Source organism: Humulus lupulus, chromosome 3 (genome assembly GCF_963169125.1).
Source record: "Humulus lupulus chromosome 3, drHumLupu1.1, whole genome shotgun sequence".
NCBI classification, from domain to species: domain Eukaryota; kingdom Viridiplantae; phylum Streptophyta; class Magnoliopsida; order Rosales; family Cannabaceae; genus Humulus; species Humulus lupulus.
The window spans coordinates 239,322,336-239,343,189 of record NC_084795.1 but is presented as its reverse complement, the minus strand read 5'-3'; positions in this window follow the sequence as shown (position 1 = coordinate 239,343,189).

The following is a 20,854-nucleotide window of genomic DNA, read 5'->3' as shown; positions in this document are numbered from 1 at the left end:
ATTCATTGGATTAGAATTTGATGACTGAATACTGGTGATGTGTTGTGACTAGGGATTTCGACGAGGCTCCAGTTTGAGGACTGTGCTCGGGACATCGGTGCTCAGAAATCTCGGAACTCAGGTAAGAGAACCCTTGTTCCCATAGAGCTTGTGTGCAGGGCCGGGCCCAATGTGTTTGAACGAACTGATATGCAGGGCTGAGCCCAGTATGATTGAATGGATTAGTATGCAGGGCCAAGCCCAATATGTTAGAACTGCTGGGCGTTGCCCTTTATTTGATTATGCTAGAATTCTATGCTTGCTTGTTATGCTTTGTGAATTATGATGTGAATGGTCAGCTTGAGCCGGGAACGGTGTAGATCGAGAACGGGGAAGGGCCGGGAACGACGTTGGGCACGTTGAGTGCAAGGCCGAGAACAGCAAGGGGACGGGAGCAGCGCTGAGTACGTGGAGTGCGAGTTGCCAGGGCGAGTCCCCAGAAGGATACATGGGATATCCTCACGGCATGGTCCGCGAACCCAGGGCTTGGTAAATGCCTGGGATAGCTAGGCCGTACGTGTTTAGCCATTGGTGGCATGTTTATATGTTCGATATATGTGTTGCATATGTTATCTGCTTGTGGGTTCTCTTGCTGGGCTTCGGCTCACAGATGCTCTATGGTGCAGGTAAAGGGTACAGAAGTGATCAACCAACCATGAGTACAGCAGGCGTGAGGCGGCGTGTACATGTTTGGCCAGCCTGGCCGCCACGGCCAGAGGATTTTGGGAGATGCTTGTAAATAAACTCTGATTTTGTCGTCTAGTCGACTTGGTTTAATTAATATGTTGTAAACATTTCTAAACTGTATTTTGGGATCCCAAGTGTAAACCTTTTATGATTTTCTATGGAATAAGATTTTTCCTCTGTTTATAGCTTAATTACACTGTTTGATCTAAAACCTCGATTAGCGAGATGAAAGCACACTTTTAAACTCACTTAGAAATGACTCTAAGGAAGTAGGGCGTTACACCTAACCTGTCAGTTGACTTTAGAAACATATTTATGTTCAAACGACTTGATTAGCAAGTCTTGCACTATTTTAAACACACCGTGTAATGGTCTTGGTTAGCCAGGGTGTTACAACTTGGTATCAGAGCGGTCTAGGTTTTAGGGTTCCTGAAGACTGGCTAGGCAATTACACTCGCCGCTAAAGAGAAGCTCGACTTAGGGTTTGGTAACCAAATATGTGATTATATGTTTAAATGAAATATAAATTCTTTATCTACACAATTAATAGGGAGCATGAGATATACTGATAGGGCCTGGCCCTTGATTGCTAACTGAATATGTTAAGGCGTGCTTATTAGCATTGATACTGTATGTGAATAATTGTTTAAATGGCTGTTTGCATCATGATTGTGCTTTGTGGCCTGGATATTGGCATTGGACCATGGAATGAATATAAACTTGCTATCATGGCCTGACCAGCTGAGTCGTTAATTACAGCTAAACTTGGATAGTTATGCATCCTAGGCGATCAATACGACTAGTCGGCACCGAGGTCGAGACTAGAGATGATGAGCAAGGCCAGAACCTTTAGCCAATCCCTGAGAACTGACAGCAGTTGCTTGCTAATATGCAAGCCAGACTTCAGAGCCAGGAAGAGCAGATTCGCCTTCTGAGACAGCAGGGTCCGTTAGGGAGTGCTACACCTAACTTGCCACCTGTTGTGGCACCAGTTGTACAACCACTTGAGATTGGAAATAGGTGGGAGCTACTTTATGAAAGATTCAGGAGACAACATCCTCCAATCTTTGAGGGAGGACCAAATCCACTAAAAGCTTAATAGTGGATGAGTATGATCACATCCAACTTGGACTTTATGAGGGTGGAAGGTAATGACAGCGTGGCATGTGCCACCTATATTCTTAGAGAGGATGGCTGCATTTAATGGGAGGTGGCATCATAGACTTGAGATGTTTTTGCCATGAGTTGGGATGGATTCAGAGATCTGTTCAACCAGAAATATTACAATATTGTCTTCAGGGCAACAAAGGTGAATGAGTTCATTGGGTTGGTACAGGGCAGCATGAAAATTACTGAGTATGCCCTGAAGTTTGACAAGTTAGCAAAGTTTACACCAGATTTAGTGCCTACAGATGCAGCTAGGCAGGACAAGTTCGTTCGAGGGATTAATGCTATGATAGCCTGAGTTGTGAGGATTACATCAGTGCCTGGGGAGACGACTTATGCCCAGGTGTTTGAGAAGGCCCTCACTGCTGAGGAGGCAGAGAACAAGATTTGGAGGGAGAATGCTGTGAGACGGGATGTTCGCAGGGCAGTACCTCCATATACAGGGTCTGGTAGGGGCGGAGGCCTCAGTGATCAGAAGAGGAAGACCCCTGACACCTCGACCACTGCTGGTCTTGATAGGAGAGGCTAGGGTGTCCAGGGTGGCCGCCAGGGAGGCATGAGTCATGGAGAAGTTACCTAGAGTGCACTAGATGCAGGAAGCGCCATCTGGGTGAATGTCGGGCAAAGGCCTGTTACTTGTGCGAGGTGGTTGGACACCTCTGTTGGTTTTTATAGACCAAATCAGAGATTATATGCAGCGGAACAACAATCAAAATTGTTAATTTAACCCCACAAGATTTCTAGATCCACTTCTTCACATACATATATATATTGAATCAAAGATACGAATAGAAAATTACCTCAAGTCCTTCCTTACTGCTATCTTTTTGTATGGAAAAAATCCTTGATATCTCACACCAAGATCTTCCAAAATGTTCTCAACACACAAAGAACGAGTGTGGGCTCGCTATACAAAACAATAGGCAAAATCTATTTATTAGATGTTCTCAACACATGAGATCTGATAAAGTTTGCACCTAAGTTTGTGAAGAATAGTGACCTATGCTTGTATCACTGTTCTATTTCTCTCAGGGAGATTTCACGATATAGTTTCTATCACTGAAAAGTATCGCTCTGAAAAACTGATCTCCTATATTTAATATATCCAATATATTATAATAAAATATTAGTTATTTAAAACAATTTAAAAATAACTAATAAGTTATCAGATTTTGTTTAAATAATAATATTTTAATCATATTATAATATCTCATTATTTATTGTATTTAAATAACTAAAATTGTGGAACAAAGAAACTTCTAGAAGCTTCTTGTGTGTGTAGCACAGTGACTGTGCACTGTGCTACACGTGTATCACATGCTAAGGAAGGCATGTGATTTTTCCTAATTTTTCTTATTATTTAAATACCAAAAATCCCAAAAATAAATTAATTCAAAATTAATTATATTTTGTTATGTCAAATCATTAATTAATTCTCAATTAATTAATTACACATAATTATACAATAATTATGTTTGGTGCATAGAAAAACATTTTACTTATCAAATAAGTCCTTTTGCCCATTTTTGTATTTATCTTTGTCAGTGTTTGTTTGAGCCATTTCGGGGACCATGGACCTATAACATTAAGATCCAATAAATTGAAATTAAATAATTAATCTCTTTAATCATAATAGTTAATTTATTAATTCTGATATTTTTCCACTATAAATTCAAAATTGAACTCTTTATGTTATAGATATACTTTTACAGAAATCTTATCCCAAGCTTTCCATTGATATAACCATCTTACAATAGTTCAACTGTAACGACCCAAATTTACTAATAAGGCTTAAGGGCCTTGATTAGTGTGCCGGGAGGGCATAACTGGATTATATGTGATGTAATGATTAAACGCATGTTATATGACTGCTTGAATATCTGTGATGCATGACTATGTGTATTAGTATGCATGTAGGCCCTGATTAGATTAGAAGGGCATAATCGTAATTTTGGCCCGTTGAGGGCATAACTGTATATATATCTGCGATAAATTGTCGAGACCACATGATTATGTGGATATTTTTATAATCTGTGACTCAAGGCGATCCTAGTGAGCGAGTTAGCGGAAAGGTCACGGCGGGGATTTATACCCGGCTCGGGGCGAGCCTGGGGGTATTTTTGGGAATTTAGGTAATATATTGGAGATTATTTGATATTGAGGAATATAATTGGAAACTAGTTAGGTGTCGAGAATTAAGCAATAAATATTAGAGACATTTGAGGAATTAGCGGGAATTGGGTGAAATGACCAAAATGCCCCTAGGTGGATTAAAAGGCTTAGAAGTAAAGGGAGGGCAAATTGATCATTTGGCTTATAAGGGATGAGAGTTAAGTTGCTTTATGCCTTAGTGGGAAAAGTCTAGAGTCTGAAGGAAAGAAAAGAAGAAGGAAAAATAGAAGTTCATTTTTCTCTCTGTCGGTTTAGGATTCTTCTCCATTGCTTGGGGTCTTTTGGAGATAAAATTCAGAGGATTTCTTGGCTAGGGCCTTGTGCTTGAGACCTTGATCAAGTGTGAGGATTCAGCAGGGATTAGGTATCCAACTAAGGTAAGTTTCTAGGGTCTGCTCTTATGTTTATGGTTTTGGCTGAGATGATTTTCTGAACTGAGTTTTTATGGGGAATTAAGGGAATTAAAGCTGAGGATTTGAGGAGTAAGCCAAGGAGGTGTAGAGGCTAGCTTAAGGTCGACTCTCCATTGAAGGTATGAAATTCTAACTCTAAAATCCTGAGGTTTTAGCTGTTTTGCTGAGTTTCTAAGTTTGAGGTCCAACCATGGTGAATTTTGGGATTTGGAGTGCATGTGCTTAAGTTTTATGTGGTTGGGTCATTTGGGATGAGTTAGACATGTTGATAAGCTTGTTTTTAAGTTTGGTTGAAGTTTGGAAAAGTTTTGGTAAGGTTTGGCTCGGGAAAATCGAAGGAGGGAAAAATGCAGGGTTGTTGTTCTGTGACTAGCGCTACAGCGCTAGCCTTTGGGCGCTGTAGCACTAGGCCATGTTGTCTAGGACGTTTTTAGGTTCTGTTTGTAGCGATGTAGCACCCTCCAAAGAGCGCTATAGCGCTACCCTATTTCCAGAAAATGGTTTTTGGGTTATTTTCAAGGGTTTTTGCCCGGGGGTTCGGGGTTTGATCCACCACCCCGTTCGGTGGATTTAGAGCTTCCCGAGGGCTCGAGATTGGTCCCGAGGCTAGGTTTTGGACTTGAGGTTTGGTGATGATTCTGATCTATGTTTGTGACTAGGTGTGCGCTAGGGCTCGAGAGGGATCGTGCTTGAGGATCAATCGATCAAAGCTAGCAAATCTAAAGGTAAGAAAACTGCACCCGGTTATGTGTTTGTAATGGGACTAAGAGATCCCTATATCTGTACGATGTCATGGATGGTATTATGCCATGGGACATATGATAAACAGCCTAAGGGTGCCGTAAATTATACTTGTGCACAGGGCGCGGCTCGGCCACTGGTAGCCGAGGACAGCTTAATATGCACTGAGCTCGGTTTAAGCGTGCTGGAGTCAGTGGGATAAATAGAGGGTGTGGCCCAAGGGCGTTAACCCTAGTTTTCTTATGTGGATTGATTATTGTTATGGAATGATATACTTGGTATGCTGAATACTTGAATAACATGAATGCTTAAACTGTTGAGTACATGCTTATGCGATATGAGTTATCTGATTGTCTATTGAATGATTGTGCTCTGTTATTGTGTTTTCTTGCTGGGCCTTGGCTCACGGGTGCTTCGTGGTGCAGGTAAAGGAAAAGGCAAGTTGGACCAATCCTGAGATGGAGAGCTACGGGGCTGAATGTACATAGTCAGCTGTTCGGTCGCCACGGCAGAGGAGTGGAACAGGACGGGATATGCTTAACTGTATGTTTTTCCTTAGTATGGATAATTACTGTATTTAAATCTTGAATCTTTTGTAAACAGTCTTCAACTTATTACTTTTGGGATCCCATGTAAAATAATACTGTTCATTTATAAGAGATGCAGTCTTGAGACCAAAATATTTTAACTCTAGCTCAACTATAGTTTCAGTGACATGTTTTGAACTAAATGACTTGATTAGCAAGTCTTGCACCTTAATAAACACTCGATGTAATGGTCTTGGCTATCCAAGGCGTTACATCAACCATCTAATTATTAGTTCATAAATTAGAATAGAATAATTACCATTTTACCTTTCTCATTTACTTCTTATTCCTTAAGTACCATTAATTCACTAGTGAATAATTAATCTATAATCTAATTATAGATTTGAGCTCAAAATCATTCAGTTCTAGAATTAACCCTTAAGGGAACTAATATACGATCCGTTAGGAAATATTAGATTCTGTATTGTTGATACATGTTCCCAGCCATCCATGATATTAAATCTCCAAAACAAAAGTCATTAGCCTCATTCTATGAAGAGACCTTAACGAATGAATCAAAAGATTTAATAAACATGAACAGGAGTTCATCAACACTCAGGATTTAGGTTGATCTATAAATGATCATCAATTATGATATGAATTACAAGTCTTTATTATTAAATGGTTTTTGGATAAAGACTTTTATTCATATCGGTCCATGTCATATATAATCATATTATATAAATCACCTTTACCGAGATGTCTTACCACATCAATAATATGAATCTAGATTATTTGTATCAACATGATACTCAGCAAACCGTACTTACAACCCCAATTAAAGAATTCCATAAATTCAATTTGTTGTTGTTGACTATTTTTATTCATTCATGTGATCTTAATTCTCCCGTACTAATACAAGATCACATCCTCAATAATGAATATGGAATTTTTCCGATATTTACAAAATTATTCAAACAATAATTTAATAATATAAATATAACAATAATAAACCATTGTATTTATTTATTCATCGAAATAATAAATGTCTTTTACATGCTTTTAGGACATACTCCTAACAACCTCAAGAGGGATTGCCCGACGATGAAGAAAGAGGAACTAGGGAAAGTGGACAGCTTGACTCCAGCTCGAGTGTTCACCTTGACGCGGGCAGAGGCCGAGGCTAGTCCCTCGGTAGTGAAATGTCAGCTTTCTTGCACCAGTTCTTCATATACTATATTGATTGGCTCTGGTGCTACACATTCATTTGTTTCTAATAAAGTGATTGATAGATTATGTAGGCCTAGTGAGTATTATATTATGAGGTTTGAGACTATACTGCCTACAGGGGAACTGGTAGTTTCTAGGAGATGGATTAGAGCACTGCCTATGATGGTGGATAGTAGGGAACTATCAATAAATTTGATTGAGTTGAGTATGGATGATTTTGATATGATTTTGGGGATGGATTGGCTAGTCAAATACGGGGCCACTATAGATTGCAGGAAAAAGATGGTGACTTTTGAGCCTAGGGGTGAGGACCCCTTTGTTATTATGGGTGCTATACCTGGACCCCACATTCCTTTGATATCAGCGTTGAGGGCTAGGGACCTATTACAAGAAGGTTGTATAGGTTTTCTAGCTAAAGTGGTAGATACCACTAGAATTACGCCAGTGGGGCCGAGAGAGACTAGACTGGTATGCGAGTTCTTGGACGTGTTTCCTGAGGACTTACCGAGACTGCCGCCGCACAGGGTTATTCAGTTTGTCATTGAGTTAGCACCGAGTACAGAGCCAGTGTTGAGGGCACCGTATAGGATGGCTTCAACTGAGCTAAAGGAGTTGAAGATACAAATATAGGAGCTTCTAGACTTGGGATTTATCAGACCTAGCTTTTCGCCATAGGGTGCTCCGGTTTTATTTGTGTAGAAGAAGGATGAGACACTGAGAATGTGTATAGACTATATGGAGTTGAACAAGTTGACCATAAAGAACAAGTACCCCCTACCAAGGATAGAGGACCTATTCGACCAGCTGCAGGGTAAGACGGTATTCTCGAAGATTGATCTTCGATCTGGTTATCACCAGCTGAGGATCAAGAATGAGGATATTTTGAAGACGACCTTCGTACGAGGTATGGGAATTATGAGTTCTTGGTCATGTGGTTTTTTTGACCAATGCAACATTTATGGATCTGATGAATAGGGTGCTTAAGGACTTCTTAGATCAGTTTGTGATTGTCTTCATCAACGACATCCTAGTTTACTCCTGTTCAGAGGCAGAGCACGAGCAACATCTTCGATGGGAATTATAGAGATTGAGAGAGCATTGGTTGTATGCTAAGTTTAAGAAGTGTGAGTTTTCGCTACCGAAAGTGACATTCCTTGGACACATTGTTAGTGGAGATGAGATTAAGGTAGATTCGACCAAGGTAGAGGTAGTTATGGATTGGCCGAGGCCAAGGAACGCCTCAGAGGTTAGGAGCTTCCTTGGACTAGTAGGATATTATAGACAGTTTGTAGAAGGGTTTTCAAAGATTGCCACACCGTTTATTGAGTTGACATGGAAGAATCTGAAGTTCGCCTGGTCAAACAAGTGTGAGGGTAGCTTTTAGGAGTTGAAATGATGATTGATTACTACTCTGGTGTTGAGCCTCCCTTCGGAGGGAGGGAAGTTTGTAGTGTATTGTGACGCATCGAGACTGGGATTGGGATGCGTGTTGATGAAGAATGAGAAGGTTATTGCCTATGCGTCATGGTAGCTGAAGGAGTATGAGCAACGATACCCTACCCAGGACTTGGAACTAGCAGCAATGGTATTCACACTAAAAGTATGGCGACATTATTTGTATGGGGAGAAGTGCGAGATATACACCGATCATAAGAGTTTAAAGTATTTCTTCACCCAGAAGGACCTAAACATGAGACAGTGTCATTAGCTAGAATTGGTGAAGGACTATGACTGTGACATCCTTTACCACCCAGGAAAAGCCAATGTAGTGGCTGATGCGTTGAGCTGGGGGGGCCCGAGAAAGTTGTTTAGTTCAAAGTAGATATCGAAGGAGTTAACAGAAGAGATGGCTAGAGCGAGGATAAAGATGGTTGTGGGCCGGTTAGCCAATATTACTTTATAGTCTACCCTCCTGGAGAGGATAAGAGAGGGCCAGATGGATGATGCGTAGTTGCAAGAGGTTAGAGGAAATGTCCTAGCTGGAGTGGCTGAGGATTATTCTATTTTAGAGACGAGTTTACTGCGATACAAGGATCGGATTTGTGTTCCGATGGATATGGATATTAGACGAGAGATACTTGACGAATCCCTCACTACACCATACTCACTCCATCTAGACACCACGAAGATGTATCTGGATATACAGACTTTATATTGGTGGACTGGGGTACAGAAGGACGTGGTTGAATACGTAGCCAAGTGTTTAACCTGTCAGTAGGTAAAGTGTAACATCCCAAATTTTCTAATAAGGCTTAGGGCCTTGATTAGGGGGCCATGATGACAAATTATGGAATTATGTGATTATATGATATTTATGTGTATCATTATATGATTATGTGAGTTATATTATAATATGACTTGATATGCATGTTTAGGTGTATTAAATATGCATGTGGGCCCATTTCTATTTAAAAGGGCAATTTTTGTAATTTGGCCCGTTATGGGTATATTTGACATATATGTGGTATGTGTGTGGTACTACATTACTATGTGGATATGTTTGGGTTACTCGACACGAGACGATCCTAGGGAACAAGCTAATGGGAAAGCCACAACGGGACCTATACTTGACTCGGAGTGAGTCAAGAGGTATATTGGGTATTCAGTTCATTATCGGGATTGAACGGGTAATGGGAAATCATTTGGTAATTATTTGAGGATATTGGAAGTAATGAGAATTTTGACACATTAATTAAGATTAATGAGGTATGTGGCGAATGACAAAACTGTCCTTGAGGGGCTTTGAGAAAGAGAGAGAGAGTTGGCCCTAGGGGTATTTTAGTCATTTGAGGCAAAAGTCTATGGACTTATTCACCTTTCCCCTCCGCTGAAGTAATCACAATACAAAGCACCATCTCTCTCTATCTCTCTTTCTCTTTCTCTCGGTTTCTCTCTTCCTTTCCCTATTTTGGTTTGAATTTTTGAGGAAATTAATGGAAACCTTAAGCTTGGAATGAAGGCTTGCTTTGGGCTTGATTAGTTGCAAATATGAGGGCATAATCACCATTGAGGTAGGCTTCAAACTCTGTTCTTGATTGGGTTCTGTTTTAGCTTTTGAGTTCTTGAACTTTGAAGCTCAAGGTCTTGGATTGAGTTGTTGGTAGGTGTTTTGATTAAAGTTAAGCGTGGGTTTTGATGGTGTTAGTGTGTTGTTAATGGTTGGGAGTTTGAATTATGGTTTTGGGTATTGATTGGGGTGATTTTTGTAAGATTTTGGCTGAGGAAACACATAGATTTCTAGGCCTGCAGGGTCATGTCGCAACTTTGTTCTTGGGCGCCGCGGCCTGTGTGAACCCAGGGCCCTGAGGAGATTCTGACTGGGGAGCATGCCGCGGCCCGTGCCCTGAAATTCAGACAGGGGAGTTCTATCTGGGGAGCATGTCATGGCCCTTAAGGGTAAGTCGCGTCATGCCTGAGCAGCTTTAGCCAAAAGTGGGTTTTAGTCCCGGGAACTTAAACCTAAGGGCTCATAATCGATCCTACTAATCGGTTTGGTAGGATTTGATGTCCCGGAGGCTAAGACTCAGTCCAGAAATCTTTATTTACTCATTTTTTTATGGGATTCTATATTGTGGTTGTGACTAGGTGATTGCTAGGGGTTCAGAATTGGGATCGTGCTCGAGGGTCATTTATTGGTAACATGTGCTTGGACCAAAAGTAAGAAAACTGCATCCAGTATGTGATGCATGTGATTATGGCATGGCATGAATGTTGAATATGGAATTGATCAGAGCTTGAGTCTCTGTAATTGTGCATGATTATGATTATGCTTGTGATTGTTGATTAAGCATGCTGAGTGCCTTATATCTGGATATTTGACATGTGATATATGCTTGTTTGTATTACCTCATTGAGGAAGCACTAAATTATTAGTCAAGGACGGCAATAGCGCTGAGCGCTGGTCATAAAGCACTGACTTATTAATCAAGAGTGGCAGTAGCGCACCAAGCACTGGTCAATATGATTAGATTTAACCAGCAGAGCATTATACGCTCGTCTGAACCTATGGTCGAAGAAAACTAAAGCGCTTGGCTAGTCTATGGCTAGTTGCTCAGAGCCAGGGCTAAAAGGCCCAGAGTGGCTTGATGGTCACATGACTAGGGCTCAGGACCCCAGGATGACTCCACAGTCATCTATCCAGGGCACAAGACCGCAGGATGTCCAGGACATAGGGCTCCAAGTTGACTCCATGGTCATCTATTAGGGCAAGGGACCCCAGTTTGACTCCATGGTCATCTATTAGGGCAAGGGACCTCATGTTGACTCCTCGGTCATCTATTCAGGGCACAGGACCCCAAGATGACTCCACAGTCATCTATTCAGGGCAAAGGACTCCAGGTTGACCCCATGGTCATCTGATTAGGGATGCAAGCCCCAAAATTATCCTATAACCATTTATTTGTACTTGTTTGGATGCATGAATAAAGTTATTACTACTAGGCATGCTTATTATGATTTGGTGACATGTTATTAATTTCTTATGAGCATGTTTAACTTTTCTTGCTGAGCCTTAGCTCACGCATGCTATGTGGTGTAGGTAAAGGTAAAATAAAGTTGGACAATCCTTGAATTGGAGAGCTTAGTTAACGATGTGTACATATGCGGCTTCTCGACCACCACGACCGAGGGTTTAATGAGGAACTAAGGTCAAACCCTATTTTGCCTCTTAGGTCGGCAGATTGTAACTCTTTTATTGTAAATAACCTTTTAAATATATTTTGGGATCCCATGTATACAGTATACATTTTAGTGAAATGTTTGTATCTTCGACCAAATATTTTAACCCTAAACCGTGAATCACATTTAGTTACACGATTATGGCCAAATGACTCATTTAGCGAGTTTAGCACTATTGAAAATACAGTGTAATGATCCTTGGGTAGTAGGGCATTACAACTTGGTATCAGAGCGAGCCAAGGTTAAGGGTTCCCATAGACAAGTTGGGCATGTACACTCATCACTAGAGACAAGCTCCACTCAGAGTATGGTGATTATTTATGTGGTTATGTGCTTAACTGCCTAAATATGATATAAATGCTTTACATGCATACCTTATTAGGAAGCATGCAATTTTGTTAGGGCTTAGCCCTTGACTATTAATATGATTATGTGATTACCTGCTCAATGATTATATGAATGTGTTAAATGCATGCTAGATTTGAGAGCACGGTATGTATGTTGGTAGAGAAGGAGTTATAGATTGTTGCATGAATGTTGTGGGCATGTATTTTGGAACCGTAGTGGTATGTGAGTGTGGTGTTGTATGATTGTTCCTGTGGGGGAAGGCTTTTGAATGTGCTCATCATGTTTAATGGATCAAGTTATTGACTGCAAACTAATAAGAGGTTATGTACCCAAGGTTGTTAATGGGACCCGATGGTGGTTATACCGAGGCTGGGAATTACAGCCAGGGCCTGAGCCCTTCACCTGCCCCTCAGAATTAAGATTGCAGAGGCAGGAGGAAGAGATCAGGTGTTTAAAATAGCAGCAGGTTCTGTCAGGGAACACCTCTTCCTTTTCAATGTCTGGGGTGGCACCAGTATTAGTTCAGCCTAGGGTTGAGAACATATGGGAATTTCTTTATGGAAGATTATAGGAACATTACCCTCCAGTTTTTTAGGGAGGCCTAGATCCATTTAGAGCTGAGTAATGGATGAACATGATCAGTTCTATCCTCGATAGTATGAGAGTGGTAGGTCACGATAGGGTGATCTGTGCTACATATGTGTTGCGGGAAAATGCCCGAACGTGGTGGGAAGTGGTATCCCAGACACGAGATACAGTTGTGATGAATTGGAAAGAATTTAGGCAACTGTTTAATGAAAGATATTACTGTGATGCAGTCAAGACTTCTAAGAGAAATGAGTTTTTGAACCTGGTTCAGGGAAATGCAACAGTAGCCGAGTATGTTAACAGATTCAATGGGCTGTCCAGGTTTGCTTTTGATATGATACCCACGGATGTGGCCTGGAAAGAATGATTTATACAAGGATTGAATCCTAGAATAGCTTAGGGTGTTAGAGTCGCCCCAGTACATGAAATCTCTACCTACGCTCAGGTGGTAGGGAAGGCTCTTGTTGTTTAGAGCACAGGAAATGAGATTGAGAAGGAGAGTGTCGAAGAGCGCGGAGCTCAGACAGTGATACCTCCATTTATATATTTGTAGGCATGTAGGTGAACTGTTGTTGAGACCACATTATTATGTGGGTTTGTTCGAGCTATTCAGCATGAGACGATCTTTGAATTCAAATTATCGATTTGGTCATAACAGGTTTAAGTTCGGGGCTCGGGATGAGTCTCGGGGTGGTTTGATGATTAGAGCATTACCGAGAATAAAAGGGTAATGGGATATGATTTTATTAGTATTTGAGAATAATGGGAATTGGAGAGTGTTAATTATGATTAACGAGATAAGTGGAAAATGACAGTTTTGCCCTTCGGGGTTGTTAAGAGATGAATTAAGCATGGAGGGTATTTTGGTCATTTTACCTAGGCTATATATAGGTTGAAGGCTGTAGAAATAGAACAAAAAACATAGCCTTGTTTCCTTCCTCACGATCATCATCTTTTTCTTCTCCTTCCTTTGAATTTTTAAAGCAAGTTTGGGGATTGAAGCTTGAGGTCTTAGACTAGTGATCACCCATTGAAGAGGATCCTAATCTGAGCTTGAGGTAAGTTTCTAGCCATTAAAACTCTAGCTTTGCTCTGTTTTTGGTTTGGTTTTCAACTTGGTTTTCTAGATTGGTTAAAGGGAATTGATGGGAGTTTTTGGCTAGGGTTACTTGGGTTGTGATGCCTAGGACATGTGTAGATGGTTTTTGGGTTCATTTGGGACTTAAAATGAGGTTTGGAAGCTTTTGGTTTAGGTTGGAAATGATGGAGTCGAAGGGGGAAAATTTCTGGGCATTTTTGGCTGTGTGTAGTACTGAAGCGCCCACAAGTGGGCGCTACAGTGCTACTCAGGGTGGATCTCTTGCTGTCTTGGGCGTTGGGGCGCTAGGGGGGTAGCGCTACAGCGCTACCTTGCTCCTTTTGATTTTGGTTTTGGGCATTTTTAAGGGTTTTTGGCTCGGGGTTTCAATCCTTAAGGCTCAGGATTGAATCTACTCACCGTTTGGGTACAATTCGGGGTCCCGGGAGTGAGGTTTAGGTCAATACCCTATTATTTTTTATTTTCATTAATGGAGGTTATAATTGGTTATGATTAGGTAACCGCTAAGGAATCAAAAGGTCGATCGTTCTCATGGGTCGTTCTTTTACTATTTCTCGCTCGAACCAGAGGTAAGAAAACTGCACCCCATATGTGACATGCATGGTTATTATTGAGGCATGTTGAGTGTTTAAGTGTGGACATTGATTGCATATCAAATGCTTAACAAATCTTGCTTACTTGTGAATGGCACTGACTTACTAGTCATAATCGGCAGTGGTGTCAAAACTAGTTGTGGAGCTGTGACTTACTAGTAAGGTTCGACAGTAGTTTTGAGCACTGGTCGTATGTTACTGAACTATGAGTCAGGAGCAGCATAAGCGTCATGAACGCAAAGTCGATAAAAGATTAGATCTGATCGACATCTGCATTGAATGACTCATCATGAGCATTAATGTTGGACCGACCTTAAGTTCGATGAAAACTAAAAGCGCTTGCCTAGTTCTATGACTAGTTACTCAGAGCCAGGGCCAGAAGGCCCATGTGACCGTATCGTCACATGGCTAAGGGTACGGAACCCACAGTAGTGACTCCATGGTCACTCCCTTGGTTTACATTGGTGACTCGCTCATCAGTCACTTATCCTATTTAAGCTAGTGACTTGATCACTCATTTGTAAAGGGTACGGAACCCACATTAGTGACTTTTACAACTGTCACTCCTTTGTTTAGGGCAATAAGTCCTGGATGATTATCATGATCATCATTTAATATTATATACATGCAGTAATGAGTTTTCTTGTTGGGCCTTGGCTCATGGGTGCTATGTGGTGCAGGTAAAGGGAAAGAAAAGCTCACCCAGCCTTGAGTGGAGAGCTTAGGTGGCGATGTGTAGATATGCGGCCGCTTGACCTCCACGGCCAAGGAGTTTCTCAGAGGAACTAGGGGGTTTACCCTATTTTTGCCGCTTAGGCCGGCGGGTTGTAAATTTTACTCTGTAATGACCATTTTGTATTGTAAATAACTTGTAAACGTTTTTATGGGCCCATAAACAGTTTTATGTTTCAAATAAAATATATCCTTTCCTTTTTTATTGGCTCTACACCTTAACCTATTAATAACACCTAGATGCACATTTATAACCAAATAACTCGATTAGCGAGTTAAGCACGATTCAAAGATCACAGTAACGGTCTTGGAGTAACGAAGACGTTACACGAGGATTGGAAAGTCTACCCAAAATGCACTCGGTGCAAGAGGTGTCATTTGGGAGAATTTCGAGCAAAGGCATGTTTCTTATGTTGGATGGTTGGACACTTCAGGAGAGATTATCGAGGGTGAAGGAAGGATGAGCCAAAGGAGGCGGACAACTCAACCCCAGCTCGAGTGTTCGTTCTGGTGCAGTCAGAGCCAGAAACTGAGACTGAGACTGGGGTTGGTTTCTCAATAGTGGCAGGTCAGCTTTTTACTTCTAATTTTTGTATTATGTTGATTGGTTTTTGTGCCATGTTGTTCTTTGCTTTGTTGCATCTAGAGAAGCTTAGAGATAATATGTAGATTACATGGTTATGTTGTGATGAGAATGTGGTACTCTATTGGTAATTTTAAGAGATGAGTTAGATTATTGTGGAAATGACTCATCAATTGATTTGATATAGTTGGTTATGACTGACTTAGGTATGATGTTGGATAAGGATTGGTTAGCCGAGTTTGGGGGCAATGATAGATTGCAAGGAAAGGATGATACTTTTGGGCTTGAGGATGAGAAATTCTTGTATTCGTTGGCACTGTGCATGGACCCCGTATGCTTATGACATCTGTACTTAGAGCTAAAGACCTATTGCAGGAGGGATGCATAGGACTCTTAGCTAGTGTGGTGGATACCACTCAAGTCATGCCAGTGGGACCAGGTCAGAATGGATTAGTCTGTGAGTTTCTGGATGTGTTCCAGGGAATTTGCCAGGGTTATCTTTACACAAAGAGGGAGAATGGTAATTAGGTTGGTGTTAGGGACGAAACCAGGTCTAGGGCACAGTATTGAACAGCTTCAGCAGAGCTGTAGGAACTAAAGGGTCAGTTATTAAGTAAGACAATATTCTTTAAGGTGGATCTTTTATCTGGTTATTACCAGCTGAAGATCAGGGAGAAGGATATGCAGAAGGCTTCCTTCTATATCAAATATGGGCACTAGGAGTGCTGATTTATGTCTTGTGGATTTGACTTATGCCCTATTTGTTTGATGGATAAAATGAATAGGGTATTTAGAGATTACTTGAATTGGTTTGTGATTGTCTTGATCGATAATATTGTGGTATACTCTCAGTCAGAGATTGGCCAAGGCCAAGGAAAGCCTCAGAGGTCAGGAGTTTCCTTAGATGAGTAGCATATTACATGGGTTTTGTAAAAGAATTCTCGAGGATTGTTACCTCATTGATAGAAAAGGTGATTGCCTATGCATCATGTTTGTTTAAGGATATGACTAGAACTAGAGCATAGTTATTGGTGGGCTAGTTGGTCAACGTTATGCTTGAGTTTACTCTTGTAGAGAGGATCGAAGGACAACAGTTGAGTGAACCACAGATGGGAAGAATTGAGGGGAATGTCTTAGTTGAATTAGCTAAGGATTAGGTAGTGCCAGGTATGAGTTTATTGAGGTATAATGATCAGACTTGGGATCCGATGGACACTGGGACTAAACAGGAGATTCTGGATGAATCTCATAATACCCCTTATTCTCTTCATCCAAGCATCATGAAAGTGTAGTAGGGTATGCAAGCTTTATAGTTGTAACGACCTCAAATTTGCTAATGAGGCTTAAGGGCCTTGATTAGTGTGTTGGGAGGGCATTATTGGGTTAAATGTGATTTGAATGATTTTATTGACTTAAATGCATAATTATATGATTAATGATGCTTGTATGACTATATTGATGTTAATGTGATATATATATGGTATTTTTGAGAACCGCATCATTATGTGGGTAGGCTTGCAGAGCACGACTCGAGGCGATCCTAGGGCTAGATAGCGTGAAAAGTAACAACACGGCTTAGCAGTTGACTTTGGATAAGTCAGGGGTGTTTTAGGTATCGTGTAGTTATTTAGACTATCGGGTTATGGAAATAAATATATGGAGATATATTTGAGGTTAGGAAGTCTAGGCAGGAATATTGGGGAAAATTACCGTTTTGGCCCTAGGGACGTTTCCGGCACCCCAAGCCTCGGGTTTGACCTAAGTGATAAAGGATAGACTTACAAAGGAATAGAAAATAGTAGAAAGAAATTAGACCGACCCTTTATTCTCAGCCTTGTCTCTCTATTCTCTCTCAAGGAAAACACAAGAAGTAAACAGAGGAATTTGCTGGAATTTGAGCTGGGATTTCAGAAGAATTCAAAGGGGAGATTAGAGGCTAGCTCAAGGATTAGTCAGGGAACATTTAATCAAGGCTAAGGTAAGAATTAAACTGTGTTTTGAAGTTAGAAACTTTGAGCTTTTGGTTGAGTAATGAGGTGATTGTGATATTGATGTTTAAGGTTGAATTGGAGTTGGAAAACTTGGGAATTAACAGGGATTCTGCTTAGAAAAGGAGTTCAGCTGAAGAGGTAAGTTATAATTCATGATGTAGAAGCTTAAATTCGAGTTGTGCATGGCTAGTTGGGTGTTTTGAAGTTCTTGAGTTTCAGAAATTGAAAAGAGATTTTAATGTGTGTTAGGCTGGGTTTTTCTGTTGAATTATGTTGTTTAAGTCGTTTTGAAGGTGTTGGGATTAATTGGTTTTGAATTAGGGAGTTTGGGGTGATATTGGGTAAGGTTTTAAGATTGAAAATGGTGGAATTTCTGGGCACGAAGGGAAGGGCCGCGGCTCTGTTCTAGAGCGCTGCGGCCCTAAGATGAAGATGAGCCAGGAGGGCTCGGCCAAGGGTGAGCGCCGCGGCGCCCAAAGCAAGGACCGCGGCGCGTGTCTTCTTTTAGGCATGCCCTTGGTTCTGTTTTGAGGGCAGGGCCGCGACTAGGCTTCAAGGGCTGCATCCCTTAGATGCATACTTGAACGTTTAGGGTTTTTAAGCATGGGAATCGAGCCTAGTGTGTTTGGGATCTATTTCACCACCGTGCTTGGTGGGATTTGATTTCCAAGAAGTTAGTTTTGTATCCGGAAACCCTTATTTGAATATTAATGGAACCCTACACCTTGGTTGTGACTAGGTGATAAAAGCTAGGGCTCGGGAATGGATCGTGCTTGAGGAGCGTTGCTCATAATTAGTAACCGCAAAGATCAATGGTAAGAAAACTGCACCTGGTTGAATATCTGTAATGGGACTAAGGGTTCCCTATTATGTATGCTTGAAAGAATGGTATTATGCCATGCAAGCTAATTAGTGAACCAACGGCCTAAGGGTGCCAAGGGTTACACTAGCGCACGGGGCGCGGCTTGGCCACTGGTAGCCGAAGACAGCTTAATATGCACTGAGCTCGGTTTAAGCGGGCCAGAGTCTGTGGGATAAACAGAGGGTGCGGCCTAAGTTTTCGGCCCTCATTATTATGTGATATGAATGTTATAAGTGATTGATTGCATCCTTGATTCTGAATATATGCTGAATGGTTAATGTGGATTATTTGATGAGAGTTCATGCTTGGTGAATTTACTGTCTGATGTTATTGATTGTGTTGCATATCATGTTTTCTTGCCGGGCCTTGGCTCACGGGTGCTACGTGGTGCAGGTAAAGGCAAGGGAAAGCTTGATCAGCCTTGATTTGGAGAGCTCTGCGAGCGGAATGTACATGGCCAGCTGCTCAGCCGCCACGGTTGAGGTTTAGGCAGGGACGCAAGACCCAGAAATTGTTCATTTTGCCTTAGTATGGCTGACAGATGTCTGTATTTTTGGGAGTCTGTAATCCAACTTTTAAACTTTGTTTCTTTTGGGATCCCATGTATATAACTGATTAATTATATAAAATGAAGCTTTTGAGACCAAAACCTTTTTAATCCTAGCTCATACGTATTTAGTGACACGTTTTTAAACTAATGACTTGATTAGCAAGTCTTGCACCTACATAAGTACACAGTGTAGCGGTCTTGGCTATCCAGAGCGTTACAATAGTGGTAGCCTGGGATGGAGAGGGACGTAACTAAGTAAATGGCAAAGAGCTTGACTTGTTAGTAGGTCAAGGTATGGTATCAGAAACCAGTAAGGCCATTACAGCCTTTGTATATCCCAAAGTGGAAATGGAAGGACATCACGATGGATTTCATGGTGGGGTTGCCTAGGGTAGTGGGCCAGTGTGATTTTAGTTTGGGTTATTATGGACCAATATACAAATTCAGCTCGCTTTATATCAGTGAGGATGAATGATACAGTTGACAGTTATGCAGATCTCTGTGGGAGAGATATAGTATGCCTTCTTGGGGACTTTGAGGTCTACTCTGATGGATAAGGACCCTGCATTTACTTCCAAGTTTTTAGGAAGGTTGCAAAAGGCGATGAGTATACAGTTGGAGTTTAGTATAGCTTATTATCCTCAGACTGATGGTAAATCAGATGGAGTAATCCACTTATTGGAAGGGCACCTTATGAGATCATGTATGGTAGGAAATGTATATCGCTCATTCACTGGGATGAGATGGGTGAGATGTTATATTTGGATCCTGTTGTAGTTTAGGGGATCATTAAGGCTATTGAAAAGATTAAAGCTCGAATGCTCGCTTCTCAGAGTAAATGGGAAATGTAACACCCTGGACTGTTGGAAAAGCTTATACAAGATCTTTATTTATTTTCATGTATATCTAATATTAAACAAATTAATACGAGATAGCCTAAAACATGTTACTAAAATTGAATTCAAAGAGAAACAAATAATATAATACTTACAGTATACGCAGCAGAATTAAGAGTCCTTCCTTCAGTTTCTCAAACTCTTGTATCCTCTCTGTCGCAGAGTATTATCAAGAAACTGAACCGGTCTTCTATTTTCTTCACGATCTTCCAATGTATCCTTAGAACCACCTAGACTAGTGTGGGCAATTCTCAACACATGAGATAGATATAGAGAGAAGAAGAGAAAATAACAAAGAGGCTTAGAAAATGACTTGTGTTTAGAGAGAATATAAAACTATCAGAAAATCTAACTTATAAAAAACCCTATTTTGACTTCTCTATAAGCACTCCTTTTATAGACTCAATTAGGCCATTTAATTTAATTAAAAAATCAATAAAATAATAGCCATTTTGAAGCCCTAGGTCGAAATTATCATGGGCTATAGGCCCGTGAAATTTCCCATTTGATTATAAGCCCATTGGACTTAAAATCAAGGCCTGTATTATTTTCTATTGATTTAATTAATTAAATAATTATTAAAATCCTTTATCAAATTAATTATTTATAATTTGAACCTTGATTTAAACTTATTTATTAATTTAGATACTAATTTATCTTAATTAATAAATCTGCCATAATTTCTCTTTTCTTCTCAAAATTACACAACTCTGTGAAACTATCCAAAATTGACCTGGTCAACTTTGATAATTCTAATTGATGATTAAATCAATTAATTGAGACTATCTAGATAATTTTATCCAAGGTACAATGGGGACCATGGGCCTATGAAATCAAGCTCCAATAAGTTATCATAAATCTAACAAATAAATTTACTAACTTATTAATTCCTCGTGACTCCACTATAGACTTGGAATTGCACTCTTGAATTCATAGAACGCTCTATAACAAATATAGAT